Genomic DNA, 15,717 nt, shown 5'->3' with positions numbered 1-15,717 from the left:
AGAAAGCCTTCCAATCCTTCTGAAATTGACATTGCGAAAAGGTCACAGGAAAAGCAGGAGTTAAAAATAATTAATAATTAAAAATCGGTACTGCGCATGTCCGACGGCTCGCTGTGCAGACCATCCACAGTACAGATGAAGCAGAGAAAGTCAGGTATGCACGGACGCCGCTGCTGCCAGGGCAGAGCTCTGCTGCAGGATTCTGCATGCGGAATCCGATCCGCCCGTGTGCAGCTGGCCCGATTCTGAGCGATGATTGCTGCGTGTAAATGAATCTGTTTTATTTAAATCCTGGTAAACTGCAGCTTCTGAAGATGTGCATTTAGGGTCTGTTCACCTAGTGCCAATGCTGCGTATATTCCACAGCGGAACATTCTGCTGCAAAATTCACAGCATTTCTGCATCAAAAAACGCATTAGAATCCACGACATTGGAATTGGCTACATATCTGCCGCTGATTTCCGCATCTGCGTCTTACTCTCTCATCTGACAGTACTTTGCGCTGGTCGTGCACCCAGTTTTCGATGCAGAAATGCTGCAGATTTTGCCAACGCAAATCCACATCATTTCCAGTACGTGTGAACACTCCTTAGGGTCCTTTTACACGGAACGATTGTCAGGCGCTTCAGCGCTCGCCCCAGTGAATCCATCCTTTTTGCTTCCGGCCGCCTGCCTCCATTCACCGTAAACATGCCCGCCCGTTTACCCTCGATCATTCGCCATTCAGTCGCTGCCGCAAACCTGAACAATTACCGTTCAATATAAAAGGGCCTTACATGGAGCAACGATCACTCAGACTAGGAAAGTCGCTGAAGTGTACAAAACAGTCATTTGTTAGCTTTTGGATAACCCCTTCTACGCCAGCTGGTTCAGCTTGTATACAGAACAGCTAATCTCAGACACCCACACATCACTACATTGGGGTTTGTTCACCTGAGGTGGATTTTGGTGCAGCATACTTTCGGCTGTGAATCCACACCAAGTTCCTTGTCATTGGTGCAGATTTCGATGCAGATCCACAGCAGATTTCACCTTCCCAGTTGCAGGGGTGAGCCAGCTGCAGATCCATGTCAAAACCTGCCCCAAATCCACTATGTGTGAATGCACCCTTATACTCCACAGCTGCATTCACAATTCTGCAGGCTCCACAGCTGAAATTTCCCCAGAGCCCAGATACATCAGCTTATGGGGTTATTTCATCATGCAGTTTTTCCAGAAAGTTTACTTTCTCCAAGAATTCTAGCAACGGATATAAAGTGGAACAATCCTGGGCTTACAGCATCAATCATCACATTTGCTCCAGTAAGCCACGTGTAAGCTACCATGCAGAGCCTATAATTACCCGGATGCACTTATGTACGGCATATGCCAGATCTGTAATAGTTTCCAGTAACTGCAGACTATGGACATATCAGCAGCGGATTTAAGTGAATTCCCATTTAATAGGTAATGCTTTAGCATTTCATGTAATTATGAATATCGCCGTCACCGTGGCGCAGGCCAGGGGCGAATAAGGTCAAGATATGAAAAGAAAAAAAATAAAATTTGATGGTCTCCAATGTTTTTTTCCTTCTTTCTCAAGTTCAAGCTTTTTCCACTCTTCCCTTTTATCATCCGCAGTGATTGCTAATTATCACCCTTCTGAAGAGAGGTGGCCCCGATGGTTGCAGCTCTGCTCGCTACCTGAGTGATTGGGCACAAGCACTGTGACTCCTCCTCGGGTCGGTCTGACGTCACGCGTATGGTCCAAGCTAATTAGCATACGGCGCACAAACAACTTCTGGGGTTACCCCATTTCCCTTAAAATAAGATCTACCCTGAAAATAAGCCCTACCATGATTATGGGGGGGGATTTTCAGATAGGCTTGAAATATAAGCCCTACCCTGAAAATAACTGCATTACATTAAAGAAAAAAAAGGAATACATTACCTAGCAGGCTCGGTAATGCCACACGGCTCAGCCAATTCATAAATCCCACCTCCACAACATGATGGCTCTGATTGGTTCTTTAACTGTTGCTCAGCCAGTCAATGCAACTCTCAATTAACCAATCATAGCCATGTCATTGGTTTATCAAGCGCTGCATTGAATCATTCTCAAGCGCTGCTGAGCCAATCAGAGCCATCGCTTCCTGGAGGCAGGATTTAAGACCATAACGAGGAAGTGATCTTCTGTGGGTGGTCAAGGACTCCAAGAAACGTGGTCTCTGGAGTGCAGCAGGAGGGGCCTGGACTGAGTCTGCTAAGTATAATAAGACACCCCCCAAAAATAAGACCTAGCGCTTCCTTTAAAAGTTTAACTAAACATTTTAGAAACTTCTGACATGTCTTAGTGACTGAAATGAATGGGTAAAAGCGGTCATCTGAGCGCAGTGCCAGTTGGGGACGTTTCTGGCTTTGCTTGGAGCGGTATACAGGCTCCATAGAAAGTCTAAGGAGCCCATACGTTGCTCACTGATGAAAGTCTCAGACAAGTACATGTTTTAGTGATCGGTGGAGGTCTCAGTAACTCGACCCCCACCAGTCACAATATCTTATGACAGGTCACAAAGTTTTAAAAATGTTTAGTTATATTTTAGTGGATCCTAATGATGAAATTAAGAACTAAAAATGCAGAAAGGCAATAACATTTTTTTTACTTTTTTTTTTTTTCAAGCACCTGCCCGACATTCAGTAACGCAAATTACACGAAGGCTGCTTTCATACAGCCGAGAAACGCATGACCAATTATTTTTAATGGGACAGTAAAACATATTGCACATGAGTCCGGTTTCCCATTGAAACAGTTGCCGATCCTCCGTTGCGGCTAAAAGCCGCGCTGAAGGAACGCTGCTTTACTAAAGTGACGGGAGGTGTTAACATAAAAACGTCTAGCATCGCTGTGAAAACACGATGGCGAGCGCAATATCGGATTGTGTGTGTGGCCTCATTGCTCATATTTTCCTCAGTTTCACCAAACTAATGGAGTATTCACACAGGCAAGTGTGATAGAAGTCTGATTGCTTTTGCAATCTGCGTTGTGAGAGAAACCTTTCGCCGTTCTTACTATTTTTTACATGTGAAAAATCACATTTCAATCGTTAAAGAAAAATTGCACCAGCCTTGCATGAAAATCGCAATCAAATAGACGTGCGAGGCTATTATTTTCAGGCTGCCATAGGAACAAAACAAGAATTGCCAAAAAATAGGACATGCTGCGATTTTTCTACATCAGACCATCGGCCCGACAGAAAAATGACGCATGTGAATAAACAGTTTTAAACTAAAGTGCTCTTTTCACGTACATAATGCAATCGGACAAAACGCGTGCGTAAAGCGTCGCCTGCGTGACTACGCAAATATGCTGTATACACATGACCGCTTTCTTTTTCAATCCTGACAAATTGGTCCGATATTGTGCAATTTTCACCCACGATTCGCATCAACACATAAATGGTCGTTTTATTATTTTGTGGTCATGATTGTTCCAAGCGTTAAAAACGGATCATAATTGCATCAAATGAGTGCAATCCATTTTTTTTTTTTAAAGCACCCATTGACTTGAATAGGACATGCTGGGGTTTTTTTTTTGCTCGGATTGTTAGTCCAATAAAAAAAAACAAAACAGGATTTTTGGTCTAACTTACTGAAAAATCTCTTTCTCATCTTGTTCATTGGGGGACACAGCAAAGACCTTGGGTATAGCTTCTGCCACTAGAAGGCGACACTAAGCATAAAAGTGTTAACTCCTCCCACTAGCTATACCCCCCTGCAAGCAGCATGCTAGCTCAGTTTGTATGCAAGCAGTAGGAGCAGCCAGTAGGATACAACAATAATAGATGGTAACCATACTCACGAACTGTAACTCATTCCAGCACCGCGTGCGACCACACCAAGGATCCTCCAAACAAGAGGAGTATACGTTACAGTCCTTATACCAGACTGGGAGGGTGCTGTGTCCCCCAATGAACGTGACGGGAAAGAGATTTTATGGTAAGTTATACCAAAAATCCTGTTTTCTCATCTGTTATCATTGGGGGACACAGCAAGACCTTGGGACGTTCTAGAGCAGTACCCAAGGGGGTGGGAAAATACAAGAAGCCGCATGTGTAAAGCAGCTTAATCAGCACTTTAACCGTGACTGGCGTTAATGGATGTCTAGGTATCCAGCATGCTCAGAGACGGAGCATAAAGGGGCCTAAGTAACCGCCCCATCCATCCTCCAGGAGAAAGAACTCCTAATAAGGAGCATATGACGAGGCACCCGCCGTCCAAATACTATGAGCCGTAACACGGCCTGAGAATATAACTGCCTGGCACTGTGACCCTGTACTGCAGCGAGCAGAGCCAGTGCAAGGAGTCCAGTCGGAGTTGCCGAGATTACCAGTAGCGAGCCAGCGCGACTGAAGAATGCTACCTGAGAGAGGTACTCTTGCGTAGTCAGACCGAGCCCACTTGCCACCAGAGTGTTCCTCGGGACAAGGCACTACCGAGAAGGATGCCCACCGAATACTTCACTGAAGTGGATCCTGATACCAGCGGCCGCGAGAGAATATACCACAGGTCAATAACGACCGTCTCCTGATGACAACCTTCGTTACAAAATCGGCATCCAAAACAAAGCTGTGGAGCCATCAGCGTCGACACTTCAGGGAGTTGCATGCCAACAGTCGACCTATTGTATGTCAGCTTCCATGTAACTCCAGGACGTCAATAAATAAATAAATGTTGGTATTTGTATAGCGCCAACTTATTCCGCAGCGCTTTCAGGTAATTATTACTTATTACCCCCCACCAAGCTGGGTTCTCATATCACCTTCCCAGTCCCACTGCGAGGGAGGAAGCGCGACGATTCCAGACGCCAATGAAGGAAAAAACTCTTTGCAGATCCATAACCGTTTCTGGCCGAAGTTCCATGTTAACCATTGCTGAAAAAGCTTGCGGTTGAAGGTTCCTGCTTACCTTTTGACTATCTTGAAGGAGTCGTCTTTGCAGCTGACTACCACCAGAACGTGGGGGACCTAGAACCATAGGACTGATCTCTGACCGCAGACCGCATACCTGAAGCGCAGCATGGCTCTGATGCTGCATATCCCAATGGCCCCCAACCGTGACAGCGACTGCGTGGTTAGCTGTAGAGTGAAAAGGACTTGAGTCAAAAGATCCTTCAGCCCTATGATCCTGTGACAAAGCTCACAGCATCCACCTTCTACGTGAAATCATGGGCTTCCGAAGAAGTCTAGCCTTGGAATGGAGACTGACTGGTTAGTTCACTAGGGTTGGCCCCATACCAACTAAATTAGAGACTGCTCTGACTTACAGAGTCCTCCTTACGGCCTGCGTCTGGTCATCCACAATACAGGAGAAACGTGGGCTGTTCTGCACCCATCAGGAGCAGCGGGGGACTCTGTCTTAACCGGTATCATGCCTGTAGGCTACCCACATCCGAACGGGCATGGCTGATAGAACTAGCAGTCCAGGTTCCTAGAAAAAAAAAAACAACACAAGATGCCTTGCAGTCCCGAGACCGCCCGAAAGGGAGCAGCTCACAGCAGATCGGCATGTCATAGAGCTGACTGAAGAGGAGCCAGAATGGCCACTATACATAGACTGTGCAGAAGACGAGATGCACTGACTGAACGTCCCTATCGTCTGTGGCGAGAGCGCACACAGTACGCGGTTGTGGACGGCTCTCCTGTAATCGGAGATTGCAGTAAGTTCGCCTGCTGGAGGTCATCACAGGGCAGCTAGCTGTTAGGTAAAGCTCCGATGCGCGGGATCACCCTCTGCAGAGCGGAGAGGAGGCGCGATGTGTTCGCAGAGTTCCTATGAATAGTACTCTTTCCATCTGGAAGGTACCACAGGTCTCAGCAAGGCCAGAGAAAAGCCAACAGGCCGTATGACAGCCTTGTTCATAGGATGAGGCTTATTCTGGATGGGTCAGAAATGTAGTGAGCGCACATAGTAGGTGGCTCTGGCCAAACCGTCATCCTGGGCATGGACCCTGCGGTACGTCTGGCTGCAGGGAACTGCAGAAGGGGCAACAGGGGAGCTACCGAGGTAAGGCTCAACCCAGTCTGGAGCAGACATGAGGAGCCATGAGTCCAGAGACTCCCTGTACGAGTCCTCCTTTTATACGAAAGGTACCGCAGGAGTCAGCAAGCGGGGGGAGTCTGGGTTAGGAGGTGCAGCTGCATATGGAGTGGTCAGCAGGTCACCATAACTATGAACTGCCGCATGCCGGTGAAGAACAGGCCGCACAGCGGCAATATACCCCGGCCATGAAACAAGTTATATGTAGTGAGCTACGCAAGCTGGCCAGCGGCGATTACAGCAATGAAAAGAAAAAAAACCAACGGAAAAAAATACACCTTGTGGTGACGTACACAGGACGCGTCCCCCAGACGGCGCAGGATCTAAAAACTGCGTCCGTGCAGCGATCAAACTGCGGCCGCACTCTGACACATAGCCGTGCGCTGGTCAACTCAATGGTCGCACAGCAGCAACCTCCAGTACGTGCAGAAGGGGTGTTGCATCTCCCTGCAACTACACGTGGACGCAAATTCGAATGGCCGTGCACAGACAGACCTAACCGCATGCAGATAAGTCACATGACTGCGCAGCGTCACTAGGAAAACACTGTACAGAGAGAATGGGGGGGGGGGGGAGAAAGATCAGCGAACCGCATGATCGCGTGGCAGCAAACTCAAACGGCAACCATCACACTGAGCCACCGCTCAGCAATTACAGTGAAATGCGCAGCACCAAGTCACCACGGATACGAGCTGTGGCGTACTAGAGACGAGCGCGCGTCTGCATTGAACGAGGGCCGCACAGTGGGACCATTCCCTCGTTCCCGCATGGAGGCCATAATGCCGGAGCTGCGCAGCGGCTATGCATGGCCCAGTGGCCTGCATCGCGGAAAAAGAAAACCGCGGGCGGCAAAACACAAGCCGCTGGCAGCCCCACAGTAGCCGCAGGCGGCACATTACAAACTGCGGGTGAACCAACAGGAGCCGCAGGGGGCACATTACAAACCGCAGGCGGCAGCACACGAGCCGCGGGCAGCAAAACATAAGCCGCATGCGGCACAAATACAGGCCCCAGGCGGCATACTAGGCGTGAACAAAGCCACAAAACAAGGCACAATGACCAGCAAAAATGCATGGGGACACCCAGTTACCGTCCGCACGGCGGCTGACTAACAAAATAAACTCACATACGTACCTCTTGACCGAGGTAGGGTGGGTTCCCGGCTCCAGCAGAGCTTCTCCCCACTATCGCCTGCCTTTAGGAAGGGAGAGGATGCCGGACCATAAGGGGGGCTTCTATGCCTGGCGGGTCACATCCAGGTTAGGGCCTGAATGTGCCTCCTTCTCTTCTGAGGGACCGGGCAGACAACAGAAGGTTATTCTCCTCTGTTCGCCGTCCTCGGTGGGTTAACAGGGAGAGTCCTGCCTCCCCGTTATTCCCTGGTCTTCCGGAGAAAAATGAAAAGTAAGAGATAAAAAAAAAAAGTCTCTGTAGGAAAGACCGTCTGCCTCCTACGACACTAAGCTAACAATGGAGCTAGCATGATGCTTGCAGGGGGGTATAGCTAGTGGGAGGAGCTAAGACTTTTATGCTTAGTGTCGCCTCCTAGTGGCAGAAGCTATAACCAAGGTCTTTGCTGCGTCCCCCAATGATACAGACGAGAAATGTAAAATTACACACACACACACACACACACATATATAAATATATCACCATTTAAAATAAAAATTTGTTATTTCCTTTATATTTCAGTCGAATTGTGAGGCGGAAAACTTCTGCGTTTGAATATACCCTGAGGCCTCATGACCACTTGTGGGTCGGATTCCACATGAGGGAGCTCACGGCAGAATCCGACCCCGCCCACAGCCGAGGACAGTGCTTACCTGTCCAGGTCTTCACTGCGCAGGTGTGCAGAAGCACTAGCCGGAACACATGCGCAGTAGAGATTTTTTTTTTATATGTCCTGCTTTCCTACGGAATCCGCAGCCCGTCCGCAGATTGGTTGGCTTCCATCCACTTCAATGGAAGCCGTCTGTGCGGAAACAGCAAAATAGAGCATGCTGCGATTTGTTTTCCAGACCAAAAGGTCCGCAAAACACATCCGCATGCTTCCTTTCAGCTGCGGACGCCCATGTCTTCCTATGGGTCCCCGCAGTTTAAATTTGCCCGTGAACATTGGGCCTTAGGCAGATCAATTAGCTGGGTTTGAGATTTGCTTTGGGCGACTGGGGCAGAATAACAGGCGAATCCTTTTCTCCTATTGTAATCTAGCGCTGGTGACCCGTGAACTGACTTTAGTATTCGGTTTCACCCGTTCACAAGCATTAGGCTGCACCTTACGGCCGGCGAGGAACGCCCGCCATCTCTCCGCAGATGTACTTCTATATACTATAATTAACAAGCAGATTTGTTTGCAGAGAATCAGCGATGCGCAATGACACAAACACCGGATTAGACTATAGCATTGTCTGAAGAGACACCTGGCAGCCGCCGCAGGTCCCGGGGCCAAAACAATCAGGACTTTTATGTCCCTCCTTATGTACTTTCTGACCTGGATCACATATGAGCCCTACAAAGGTTTAGGTATTACTTGATGGAAGAAAGAAAAAAACTGAAAATTTGGACGGTGTATATCAGCATTCTCCCCTCCCGATATGCAGAAGGAGACGTGCCGGGAGCACTGCAAATTAGATTTACCAAATTTACAAACTTTCAGCTAATGATTGTCAGCGCTCTCTGTACATAATAATGGGCAGGCAGCTGTCAGTCAGGGATGGGAGGGCGGGGTAGGTGGTACTAGCCCGCAGCGCATGACTATCCAGGAACCCCTTCCCGCTGTAGGACGTAAATTTACGCCCTGCAGCGTCGGGGTAAATATGAAGTGAGATTGTGGGGCGACCTCTCTTCATACAGTGCGGGCGCCAGCTGCTTATTACAGCTGACGCCTGCGGGCAATAGCTGCAATCAGCCGCGCGGCCAATCCTTTAAATGCCGCTGTCAATTCTGACCGCGGCATTTAAATTCCCACTGATGCCATATTTGAGGCACTTGCAAAAACATAAAAGATTGAAATAAACAACATCCACATACAAACAACTACGAAGTATTATCCAACGAAAGCAAATATGCCTATTGAGACTAGGAACGTCTCCCACGGCGAGGGAGAGAGGCAGAAGGTGGATGAAGCAGAAATAGCATTCACGATAATTTGCTAACATTTGTGAAGGGCTTTACTAGTAGGCAGAACAAATAGAAAGAATGTCAATAGATAGAGTGCAATGTAAAGTCTAAAAGGGCGAAGTACTAAAGGCCAAACAGGGAAAGTAACTGCGCCCAAGTACAGGGTCATTACTAGTGGCCGTGCCGATGTGAACCCCCATAACTCCCGCGTAATGAGGCGCGGATACAGAAATCTGATATCAATGGAAACAGAAACTCAAAAAGTTTTGTTGCACAACCTCAAAAACGTTCCCCACATGAGGGGCGATCGCTGTGACCCCCTTTGTCACTCTCACAGAGTTAAGTTTCTGCCTTACACGTCGTAGAGTATCATGACTGAGATTAATTTGATCACCATTTTGCGGAGGCTAAATTCTGACTTTTCTCAGAATTGTGAAGCTGATATCCGTTCTTCTGTATGGGGGGGGCTGTGATGATGGGTGCGGCTGCATAATATATGGGGGGCTAGGATGACTGCGGGGGTAGGGAGGAGTAGACCCCCAAGCTTCAGGTGTATATAACCAAAATTTGCACGTAAAGGAATCGCATGCACTGATATACGATGATAACAGTTGTCCCATCCCATTGGAATAATCGTGTATATTAAGGCCTCATGTCCACGGGGAAAATAAGAATTAAAATCCGCAGCGTTTTTCCCGCACGCGGATCCGCGCCCCATAGGAATGCATTGACCACCCGCGGGTAGATAAATACCCGCGGATGGTAATTAAAAAATTTCTGTAGCATGAAAAAAAACGGACATGCTGCATTTTAGTGCGGATCACGCATGCGGGAGCTCATAGAGCACATAGCTCAGTTGATCTCCCGCATGAAAAATAAAAGACAATTACAGTGCATCCGCAGCCCAAATCCGCAGCGGATCTGATTTTCCCCGTGGACATGAGGCCTAAGGAATTGCCGTGCGTTCCATTCCTGTATATTAAAAAAATGTGTCTTGGTAATTTTTACTTTAAAAAAAATAGAGATTTAAAAAAAAAAAAAAAAAAAAAAAAAATCAATGAAATACTTCATTTTCTGACAAGTTGCCCGGCTGTAAGACCAACATAACGTAAAATATAATCGCTCCGGTGTGGACAAGGATGATTGCTTTGCACAACATTGTCCATGTACCCAGTTAGGGCATACATGTGGGGGCAAATCCAGGAGGTCACCTTAACGAGCCCCCTTCAGTAACCACACTGTGAATATTACTGGTACGTGCCACTTTTAGGGTTAACTGGTGCTGCTCACGATTTATTGTTCGAACGTGCGAATGATATTAGCCTTCGCTCTCGGGCGGCCGGCTTATACAACAGATGCATCGATGGCTCAAATGAGAAATAGTTCAGTCGTTCACATTCGCTGTATAAGCAACTGAGAATCAATATTTAAGCGGCCCTGCTTGTCTTCTGTATACCCCGCTCGGAGCACAAAGTGATCGCTCAACGTTTGAGTGATCACCTTGTGCTTAAAGGCACACAACGATTATCGCTCAAAAGGCATCTTTCGAGCCATAATCATTGTGTGTAAATGGGCCTTCAGTTCTTTGCACCAGCATTTCTCAGTTTCTAGATTACTGGACACCAAATCATAAGGAATTGGTTGTATATGCGGATTATTGTCATTTTCTGAAGTCAGTTAATTGCGTACGGCTGCTTCATTCTGGCTTATTACGCACACAGACATAGGCTGTCAATATGCCTATTATCAAAGTTAATTTCTACTGTGAATATGGCCGCCTGCAGACGAGTGGGTCGGATCCGGCGGCGAGGATTCTCGCCGCAGGACCCGACCCGAGCGCCTGCAGGGACCAGCGCGTACTCACCCTCGCCCGTGGCTCCGGCTATTTGATGTTCCGGCTTGCTGGGCAGCCGGCGCATGCGCAGACTGAAGCCGTCAGCGGATGAGTGATGTTCGCAGAGCCCCGCACAGAAATGGAACATGCAGCAGTTTGTTTGCCGCGCGAGATTTCGCACGGTCAAACCGCGGCATGTTCTGCATAGGATTGCATTTGCTAAAGCAATCCTATGCAGGTTTCCAGCGGCGGAAATCCCGCCACGGAATTTCTGTTCGTGTGCAGGCGCCCTATACTTGTAGGGGAAAAAAAACAAGAAATAAAAAGTGAAAGGGTTTTCCGGGACACTTAACTTTTTGTTATTGATGACTGACAGGTCACCAGTAGATGATACGAGGCGACCAGCAGTTCGGATCCCTGGTGCTGCTGTCGCTATGGTCAGCAGAGGAAGTAGAAAGCGTTGACCAAATCGCAACGTCACATGTTGGTATTGCAGGCGCATCTCCCATTGAATTCAATAGGAGCTTTGCTGTAGTACCAACCTGAGCCTCTGCAATATAGACAGCGCTATCTGCTTCCTGTGCTAAATGCAGTGGTAGTAACCACAGACATTAATTACTGATTACCTGTCATCGACAGCAGAAAAAAAACTAAATAGTAATACCCCTTTTAAGGTTAAATATGGCCCCTTTTGAAGGGCAGCAGGGAAGTGACATAAATCTGTATTCCCTAGCTTATCCGAATAATTACTGACTAGATAGACAGATACAGCCAGCCAGTATATATGGCGTTAGTAATGAATTGTTGGTGCTCCTGCAGAACGTTTAGGTGGGCCGATCACCGCTGAGCATCGCTCACTTCTCGCCGATATTCTATGTGAAGCGCTGAGCGTTTAGACACAGCAAGAAGTCAGCCAACCAGCCATCATTTTTCTGTTGGTTGAAGCTGATGGACAACCTAACAGTAAACGACGGCTTTGCAGTTAGACGTAGCGATTATCGAACATTTTTGTTCATTTGAATGAATTTTGCGCAATACGATAATCGTCCCGTGTAAAAGGCCCTTTACTCATATATCGCTGCACTGATTTGATAACAGAAGCAAAGTAAAACCAGTCCTTAACTAATCTGAGAGCAAACATGTAAAGGTAACCTGCCTGCGGTGTGTACTTACCTGGGATGACAGCGGCTGAGCACCTCCTAACAGCGTGGGAGTCTGCACCACTATGTAGGTCACCCTATAGCAGTGCAGAAGGATAAACAGACGGTCTTATGGAGTGGGCCGGGCGTTATGGCCTCACATTGACATCGCAATTTTTTTTTCTAAATGAGCTAAAAATACAAGGACTTTTGTCGTATAAGGGAATCGCATGCACAGCAATTATGGTACTTAATAGCTTAATTATCAGAATTTAATAGAGCAACTAATAATTGGTATTTAGCAAGCTGGATGCTGGTGAGCCAGAAGGCAGTGCAGGAATCGAGCTCGCTGCTGATTGTCTTGTATACTGCACAAGCCCAACGTTGATTGGCTGAGGCTCAGCCAATCAGTGCTCTGTTTAATTCCTGCACTGTCTCTTGGCTCATCAGCACATCCTGCTTTTCCGGGGCCTAATGGCAGCGGTGGGACTAGTACCCAGCTCACATTTCTGACTGAAGTCACAATTGCACCTCAGCATAACTGCTCAGATATTCAACAGAAGCCCAGACTGGCCGGACACGTTCTACGACACCGAGCGAAGGGCGAGCGACCTTTCTGGGAAGATTTTTTCAAAGAAAGATTTTTCATTTGTTAAACAAAAATACCAAATGTGGCCCCCTCCTTCCCAGGCGCTAACAGCCTATCAGCCGGTTTAAATCATCATTTAGTTGCTCGGCAAGGTTCCCAGGCAGCGGACCCCAGCCAATCAGCTACACGCTGTCAGTGCCGCAATACACAGCGATCGGCGCAGAAGCAGATGGCTCCAACCCATGTAGTGGCCAACGCTTGTAATTGCAGGCACAGTTGTCAGTCCCTTATGTACTGCAAGGCTAAGAGCAGGCACCCGAACAGCTGATAGTTCGGAGCGGCGGACTCCAGCCGATCAACTATTGATGAGCTGTCCTGAGGGTAGGTCATCAATACTATTTGGATGAAAAACCCATTTAAATGTCACCCAACGAGCGATCATTTTGCTTGAAACTGTCCATTTTCATCAGCTGTATCTAATGTGCGTGGGAACCTAAGGACTGTTGCAATTCCAGTGCAGGACTGCTGCATGTCCCAACCACCATATCATGCGCCAGCTGCAGGCCAATGACACTGCAGACACGTGCGGTAGAGCGGCTCCTGATGACAGCCGCAGCGCTGTGCTGGAGTGTCGTACAACGGATCTGAAAGGCATCTGATGGACTTCATTGAAGGAAACCTGTCATCACCTACAAGCACCGCAGACTATGTCTGACCGGGCCGAGGAGTCCAAGGATGTGACTTTTAGGGCTCATTCACATGAACATTATGTCGCCAGGACGCTACAGAAATCCACTCGGCTAAATGTGGTATTTAATGCGGGATTGCTGGCAGACTAAAGGGGCATTCTGGAGATGGCACGCTTTTACCTTCCCGCTCGATGGGTTAAAACTGATAGATCGGCGGGGTCCAAGCACTGATCCTGATAGTGGGAGACCTGTGCCCCCCTTATTTCTCAGTACAAGGATCATCAGGCTTTTAGGACATACCTTCCAGCTGTCCGCTGTGATAGCAGATGCTGGCCGGAAGTCCGGGTCATCCAGCGCGAGCTGCACTTTATGGCGGTACGTGGCGTATACGCTGCGTCTTTCAAGACACGAAATCCACATTGTCTCAGGGCTAATGCCCACGGACGGCGTTCCCTGCGGCGGAATAACGCAGCTGTTAGGTTCTATTGAATAACAGCTCGGTGCTCACATGCGGGATTCTGGCGTGGATTTCCTCCTCAGGAAAAAAAATCGCGGCATGTTCTAGTTCACTGCGTTTCCGCCACGGGCACTTGCGTTTTTAGTGAGACATTACCTAAACGAACGCACCTGAAGGCCGCTCTCACGCAAGCGGTATAGCTCTCCAATAGGGCCTCTCAGACACGCGTTTGAACGTGGCGTTTTCTAACGCCGCGACTTTTGCGCGCTCTGCTCTATTGTTCCGCATTCAGCGCTCCTCATCACCCATCACGATGAAGGGTGCGCTAAAACCCGCTGTCAGAAACAGGAACCTGCGGCCAAAAATGAAAGGAAAATCGCAACAAATGGCAGCGTTTTGCCTAGCGCCCGTGTGAGAGCGGCCTGATAGAGGCTTCCTTCGGAAAGAATTGATGGCGCACTTACTGTATTTTCTATGATTCGCATCCCGTATTCTATGGCGTTCCTATTCGTGCATCTCACAACGCACAAATCTTGCGCAATTTTCTCAGTTTTCAACGCATAAGTGCGCTTTTGATACACATTTCATCTGTAATCGCTACATTTATCACTCGCGAAAAAGGAAAAATGCAAGAAGGCCAAAACGATGCGGTTTTTTTTCAGAACCCAGAAAACGAGGTGCGCAAAAGATACCCAAAACAGCAAATGTGGGTACTAACAGGTAATTACGGCATTTTTTTATTATACGTGTCGCTATTTTCATATAAAAGTGTCACCTGTTATTTACGAGAGTGATAGACGGGCATCCGTACCCCCTGTGCCATGCGGGGGGCACACAGTCACCATGCGCCACACAGTGCCCACATAAGGGGGCAGCTCCTGCCTGTAGGTGCTAGGGTGGAGGTAAGGTTTTATACGTGGGGAAGTTCCCGGCATTCCCCATAAAACTACTTTCCCAGCAGAGGAAGTGCATGAACACCCGGGGAAGTCCCAGGACTGCTGCGGCCTAGTCATTCCCAGAAGCCGGGGACTGTCCTAAGTACAACCCGCTACACTCGCACACAGCTGTGACCCGGCCCTGCGGAGTGCCGGGGACATAGCACGGCATTCCAGCACTCTCCTCTCCCGTACTCACCAGCACACCGCCCACCCAACCGCTCTCTCTCCGTCCTCCTCCTCCATAGCGACGCCGTAACCAAGCGCCAGGCAGGAAGTCCTAGACCGGCCGCCGGGAGGGAGCGGCATGGGAACAGCGACACCTGCTGGTGGGAAGGGGAATTGCAACTGCTACAAACAATGCCCGGAGAGGGAAGGAAGAGGGACTAGAGGTGGCGCAAGCGGCGCTCTGAGTGGTTGCTATAGGCAACCTCCTCACTTGCCCCCTGCGTCAGATAGTGCCAGCCAGTTACATGTTGGGCTGCTTTCACACCTGCATTTGGGTCAGTTCAGGGTTTCCATCTCTCTGCTCAGCTTTTTGGAAGATAAACTAAAATTAACCCCTTAGTGATGGAGGTTTATTGCTTTTTCCCATTTTCGTTTTTTCCTCCTCCCTTTTAAAAAATCGTAGCTCCTATATTTATCCATCGACGTCGCTGTATGAGGGCTTGTTTTTTGTGGGACGAGTTGTATTTTCCAATGGTACTATTTATTGTACCTTATAATATACTGAGAAACTTAAAAAAAAAAAAGTGGGGAGAAATGGAAAAAAACGCCATTCCGCCATCTTTCAGTGCGTCCTGTTTCTACGGCGCACAAACTGCAACAAAAATGACCTGATGACTTTATTCTATGGGTCAGTACTAGAAATGAGCGAACCTA

The 15,717-nt window shown here is 48.2% G+C and overlaps 1 protein-coding gene across 3 annotated transcripts in view; it reads right to left on the bottom strand.

The window, feature by feature from the left end:
- Positions 1-15,113, bottom strand: part of SLC35E2B (solute carrier family 35 member E2B) — a 63,831-nt gene extending 48,718 nt beyond the window's left edge. Inside the window, exon 1 of one of the 3 annotated variants that reach the window (XM_066606764.1) lies at positions 15,035-15,113. The gene's annotated coding sequence lies outside the window, so the exon portion shown is untranslated. The other 2 variants (XM_066606766.1, XM_066606765.1) reach the window with 2 other exon arrangements.
- Positions 15,114-15,717: the final 604 nt, after the last annotated feature.

This window comes from Eleutherodactylus coqui, chromosome 6 (assembly GCF_035609145.1).
Source record: "Eleutherodactylus coqui strain aEleCoq1 chromosome 6, aEleCoq1.hap1, whole genome shotgun sequence".
NCBI classification, from domain to species: domain Eukaryota; kingdom Metazoa; phylum Chordata; class Amphibia; order Anura; family Eleutherodactylidae; genus Eleutherodactylus; species Eleutherodactylus coqui.
The sequence above is the reverse complement of the archived record's forward strand: the minus strand, read 5'-3'. Positions and strand labels throughout refer to the sequence as shown.